The sequence below is a fragment of the Nematolebias whitei genome, chromosome 5, assembly GCF_014905685.2.
Source record: "Nematolebias whitei isolate Nwh7 chromosome 5, NemWhi1, whole genome shotgun sequence".
Taxonomy (NCBI): Eukaryota; Metazoa; Chordata; class Actinopteri; order Cyprinodontiformes; family Rivulidae; genus Nematolebias; species Nematolebias whitei.
Window position 1 is genome coordinate 22563622 of NC_056502.1, and position 6599 is coordinate 22570220.

The following is a 6599-nucleotide window of genomic DNA, read 5'->3' on the forward strand; positions in this document are numbered from 1 at the left end:
CAAGTGTGACCTTATTACAACTAAAAGCAGCATCTTAAAATGACATTTCAGATATTTTGAAGTTGGAATTTGTGGAAATGTCGTGAACAATTAATATCTTACCTGTTGTAGATATCTTTTTGAACAAGCTCAAATTGGAAAAACAAAGTTTGACTGGATTGACAAGATAAAGGCAGGACTAACATCTAAGTGGACTTCTGTCCTTCTAATCTAAAACATGTCAAAGCAGTTCACATAGACGCTGGTTTGTAAACATTTATTTTGAAGTCAGTTTTTAATTACAACGTTTTTTTTACAGTTGCCAATTAACATATTTAGACACAAAATGATCTTCCATGTATTTATTTGAAACGTTGGTTACGTACTGTAACCCCAGATTCTATGAATATAAGCGTAGCCCTTTAAGGCCTTCGCTTTAGTGGGTTTATCCCGTTATGCAGAGCATAAGCACTGAAAAAAATTAGTCCACGCCCACCTGCTGTGTGGGCCCCACCCGGTCCGTATAAATTACGTTAAGAGCGGGAAATCGGCTCCCAAAATAGCTTTTTTCTTCAGCCATTTAGGAGCCAGTGAGGCCCGACGCTTAAAGGGCTACGCTTATATTCATAGAATCTGGGGTTACAGTACGTAACCAACGTTCTATGTCATATAAGCTTCGCCCTTTAAGGCCTTCGCTTTAGTGGGTAAAGGGCGAAGCCGATGTGGTCCTCGCCTCACTGGGTCCATTCGAACACAGTAAGAAGCGGAAGCTTGCCCAAAAAACGTCTTGTCACTCAGCTCCCCATGTGCATAACTACGCATCGCGTAATTATGTGCCATGCACAGACGCATGTTGTGTAGCTATGCGTTCTGACAAAGCATGAATACCCCGGAAAACTTTCAACGGGAAGAAGAAGTTGAAAAGAGGGGGGGGGGAGGCGGGCATGAACCAACTGGTTCATGGCTGAACAGTATAAACAGATTAATGTCCATAAATTGATTATAAATCAATTGAACTGATTGGTAACAATAATCATGAACTGATTAGTGACAATAGAACCAAAATCACAGACACGACTTGTGACTGATAACAACATCTCACACTGTAATGCATGCAGACAGAAGTGAGCTTAAACAGAGTTCCATGAGAACAATAACATTCATTCTGTTAGAGCACTAAGGACAGAATGTGTCATGGAACGAGCCGTTACATCACGTAGGTAAAAGCGAATAAATGAGCAGGGTGTTGACCATGCAACCGCAGTGCAAATGTCCTGCATTGACATACCATTATGCAGAGCAGTCGAAGATGCGATACCCCTGGTCGAGTGTGCTTAGAGGTTGACAGGAGGCTCTAAATCTGATGCTCTGTAGGCTTCAGAAATGGCCTCACACAGCCAGTGTGACAAGCGCTGGATGGATAACGGCGACCTGCAGAAGCATCTCTATAATGCACAAACAATTGTTGAGTTGAAACGCATTGCAGCTGTGTGCGTTATGTAACACGTCAACGCCCGCACCGGGCAGAGAAGATGAAAAGATGCTTCCTCTTCTGATCTGTGGGGGGAAAAAGACCCCTCCAACGATATCACTCTTGATTTAAAAGAGCTCGTGATGTTTTAGGCATAAAAGCTGGGTTGGTCTTAAATCAGCTGAGCTGCCCGTCAGCCTGAATTCTAAGGCATGACGAAGCAACAGAGAGGGCAGATAATTACTTACCCTCTTAGCGGGTGTTAAAACCAACAGCAGGGCTGTTTAAAGAGACAAGAATTTAAATGAAACCTGATCCAGAGGCTCAATTGAAGCTTTGATCAGGGCTCGCAGGACCAGCGTTAAATCCCACTGTGGAGCAAGTGGACATGAAGCAGGCCTGTGTCTCTGAACATCTTTTAGAAAAAACGCTTCATCAGCGGGTGATTAAAAGCTGTTCCGTCTCCGAAACCTTCGTGGCAGGAATAGATGGCTGCAACTGTACGTTAAAGCGTACTGAAAACCAACTCCCTATCCATCAGCTGTTGTAGAAAAACAACACGCCGCCTAAAAGGCATGAGGTGGCCTCTAAACCTTCTCTGTACACCAGCGCTGAAAAGCCGTCCCCTTTGATGTGTACAGAACTGTGGTAGATGCAGCACGTGAATCTTGAATTGTGCACACTATCTCCTGAGGGAGACCCATCCTCTAAGTGGGACCGCTCAGCGGTCAGACCCACAGGTGTTGACCTATTTCTGGGTAACTCTTGGTCGCTCCTCCTGCCTGAAGGAGAGCATCCTCCCTCCACGACTGTTCCACGGCGACCCAACAACAGACGTTGCAGGCCTGGGAACCATGGTGCGTTCACACGCTGGGAGCCACCAGGAGAGCTGTCAATCCCTCCTCCTGAACTCGGTTCAGGAACCGTAAAAAACAGAGGAGGTGGGGGAAAAGAAACGCGTATAAAAGCGTTTTGGGCCACCGGCTATGAGCAAATGCGTCCCCCCCCCAGCGATGGATCGTCTCGCGGGCTCAGGGAAAACCATAGTTGACACTGAGCGTTCTTCTCGCGTCGCAAACAGGTCCACAGCTGCTTGCCAACTTCTGCTGCGTCTGAAAACATCAGGTCTGGATGGAGGGTCCGGTCCACGTGACGTGGGCCGCCCCTGGACGTCACATCTGCCCCTCCGTTTAGAACACCGGATATGTAAAACTGCTCTAATAGAGAGCAGGTTTTGATGAACCCAACTCAGTAGCTTTCGCACAATGTGTAACATCTGAGCTGAACGCACACCCTTGATGGTTATGTACGCAGCAGTCATCATGTTGTCTGTGTGAATCAACACGTGTTGATTCTGTAGCACGGGAGCAAAGTGTTGAATCACATTCAGTACTGTGCGACACTCCAAAACATTGATGTGGGCTGATGTGTAGTGGGGCCACAGCGCCCCTACTGCTTGAGATAGGCATGTCCCCCCCCCCCCCCCAGCCTGACAGCAACGTGTCCGTGAAGACTGACCCGTGACGTGGGTCTGCTGAGGGGGACTCCCTCTGACAGAAAACAAGGTGTTTCCCCAGAGTCGGAGGTCTGCTTCCACAGAGGAAGGGACAATAATCATCCGTCGTTTTGTTTTACTGGATCCACATGCAGACGTGCAGAACCACCTCTGGAGGCGTCTCATGTGAAACAAACCAGCGGAACCACTGTGTGAGTGACATCATTTCAACAGCTTCATGACGGAGACAGCTGTTATCACTTGCCAGATCTTACGTGGCTGAGTTGACTTTTTAAAAATGTCGAATCTAGTTTGTGATAAACGAGTTTTCATGGTGGTTGAATTTAATTCCACTCCCAGAAACAAATGTCTGGGCCGGAAAAATCGAGTTTCTTCCCAATTTATGGTTTTTATAACTCCTCTGAATGGAGGGGTTCGGGTTGCAAACTGTAACTTGTACCATTTGCATAAAAAACTTGTCCATCCATCTGAAAAACGGCGATCATGTTTTAGCCACTCTACGTAACGTTCGTAGGGTGAACGTGCGTTAAGTGATGTGTCATGTTTTGTACGGCTGTCAGCAGTCCGCCCCTCAACCGCCGGCATGCGTCGCGGGAATGTTTTCTGTGTGATCCCGGGCGAGACTTGTGCTGAGGCGAAGCGTGTGACAGCTGATGACGCGGTGGGCTGCGCGTTTGACGTCGCTGTGCGAACGTTGAAAAGGCGGAGGGCGTGACTTCGTTTACGCCGTGCTGTTGGAGTGAAGGCTGCTAGCCCCGCGGGAGCACCCGTTGTCTCTGGAGGGACGCGCGCCGCTCTCGCTGGAGGGGCGCGCGCTGGAGGGAGGCGGGACTCATTACCGGGTTCTTCCAGCTGCTTCACGTTTAGCTGCGGTGAGCTGCCGAAAGCTGAGACGCGGTGGTGACGGCTGCCCGCGTTGATTCGTCGGGACGGGTGTCGTTTCTTGTGAGAGAGAAGGGCCCCCACCCGAACCAGCCTGCGGACCACATTTATACCGATGTGAGCTGGTTAGCGCCGGCAGCTGTGTGTGTGCGCCAGCATCAACGTAGCGCCGTTGGATGGAGGCTGTCCATCTTAGTGATCGACTCGTCATGTCAGAGCGGCGGTGAGTTAAAATCCTGTTTAAGGACACCGGCTCATGTGGAGGCTGTTCCATCCCACGAGTGCGAGTTGACACCGCTTGAGTGAGGATCGTGCAGTTCTAGTTGGTAATGAGTTATTTTCGCTTACCGTTGTGCCGTGATCGACTCGTCATGTCTAGAGCGACGGTGAGTTTAAAAACCTTTAATTAAGGACACCGGCTCATGTGTGGAGGCTGTTCTGTGATCGACTCGTCATGTCTTAGAGCGACGGTGAGTTTAAAAACCTTTATTTAAGGACACCGGCTCGTGTGTGGGGCTGTTTCATCCCACGGGTACGAGTTGACATCGCTTGGGTGAAAAACGTGCAGCCCGGGATTATAACGAGTTATTTTCACTTACCATCGTGCCCTGTAAGCGATTAATAATGTCTTGGAGCGGCGGTGAGTTTAAAAAGCCTTATAAAGGACACCGGCTCTTATGTGTGCGGCCGCTGTGAGCTCATCCGGGCTTACAGACTGGCTAAAAAACAGACACTTGATCATTAATGATGATTTATTTCAACTTTCGTGTCACTTTTACACACACCCTCCAGAGACCGTCATTTTGAGAGCTTTCTCTCTCATGAGCTCTGCGATTGTTTGCCCAGAGCGCTGTCTTGCAGGCGAACTCTGGGGAAACGCTGAGCTGCAGGCTGCCGGAGTGAAGAGGGCTGGATTCTGACGGGCGGGGCTGGTGGTGGAACTCAGCGAGAGCCGCGGCCGTGGAAAAGTCGAAGCTTGCTCGCGACGGTCCCTCCAGCGGGACGGGGTGGGCCGCGCGGCTTGATGAGGTGGCGCACAGCCTCTGGCACCTCCTCCGACTGTTTCACTTCGCCAGCATGGTTTGAAGCTGCTCTGAACAGCGCGTCCGCGATGGGTTTCATCAGGTCTTGTGCAGATTCTCCGGCAGCGAGGGGAGTAACGAAGCCAGGTGGGTCGTTGGATCGTCGTCCTCCGCGCTGCAGTCCTCGACAGGCAAACCGTGGGAGAGGCACACATGTTGAGCTGGCGTCAGCTGCCTGACAGAGGGAGTTCTTGTCTCCAAGGCAGGTCTGCGGCCTTCAATCCCTTGGACATGCTATATGCTAGCAGCGCACGTTGTTGCTAACTGCGGCTGCCTGAAAAACACATTGGTGGGCTCGATTTGAGAGCGTGTTCGCCGTCTGGTTCGTGTTCCTCCGGAGGGACGGGACGCTGCTCCGACCTGGGCAGCTTCGCTCCGGAAGCTTCCGCGAGGCTTGGCTCCAGGAGGGGTTACCGAGGAATAGCCCCGCTCGGTGAATCCCTCAACTCTGGTGATGGGAGCGGACTGGGGACCGACTCCTCTAATCTACCAGGGAAGAACCGTCTGCGGCCTCGCCCGTGGAACGTCCTGTTGGAACGTGAGGCCGTATGGATCAAGACGGTGAGCCACAGTGGAGCCCAGTGAAAAACAACCTTCCCACCGATCATCCGAACTGGCGGGAAAAGGCGAGGGACGTAGAAAAAAGGGGTCCCTTATGTCAGCCTCCTCCCGGGTTCCGCCGGGCAACCCCTGAGGGCGCTGTCGGCCGGGAGCGGTGTGATCGCCGATGCGAAACGAGGTGGGATGGGGTGAGCATTCACTCAGCCCCCCTCCACCTACACTACGCTCCCCGGGAGGGAATGAGCAGCGGGGGCTGCAGCTGAGCACGCCTTGCCCCGGAGGAACCATCCGGTTCGCCCCGAGGGTCGGCGATAAGAGGAAAAAACACAAGATGGCGTTGTCCAGCGTGTAGTGACCTGTCACTGGGAAATGTTCCACGAAGCTTACCTTGGAATAAGACTGCTGTCATCTTCTCCTCGGGGAGGAGAGCTCACCGGACGACCGGAGGTCGACTGCCGGGCCCAGCATCCTTCACAAGGTTGGTCATTTACACAACTTATCTTCTTTGTTCTTCTGACAGTGCTATATTAGCTCGCTGAAGAAAAAATGGGAGCCGATTTCCCGCTCTTAACGTAATTTATACGGACCGGGTGGGGCCCACACAGCAGGTGGGCGTGGACTAATTTTTTTCAGTGCTTATGCTCTGCATAACGGGATAAACCCACTAAAGCGAAGGCCTTAAAGGGCGAAGCTTATATGACATAGAACTAATACCACTTTTTTTATTATCTGATTTTTTTTGTAACTGGTCCAACAAAAAGGGTTGCAAGCTCAATCATCCAGGTAGATGACAATAAAAAGTTAAGTTGTGTCATCTGGACCAGTTTCTTTAAGTGAGAAACGTTTTGTCCTCCATCCAGAGGACTTCCTCAGTCTGCAGCCTGCCAACCAGATCTGTCCCATAGGTAGCCTTCACTGCTGTGTTTTAAGCCAACCTCCTGTTGGAATCTCAAAAGTAGGCCTTTAAAACATGCAAAACAATCAATCATCATGTGCAACAATCCAATGTTGTAGGCCAGATGGCCAACTTGCTACTCACAGAAACGGCCTGAGGGCAACCAAGGCCAAAGTGGTTGTGTTTCGCAAGTTTTAAGTCTACTTTTGAGAT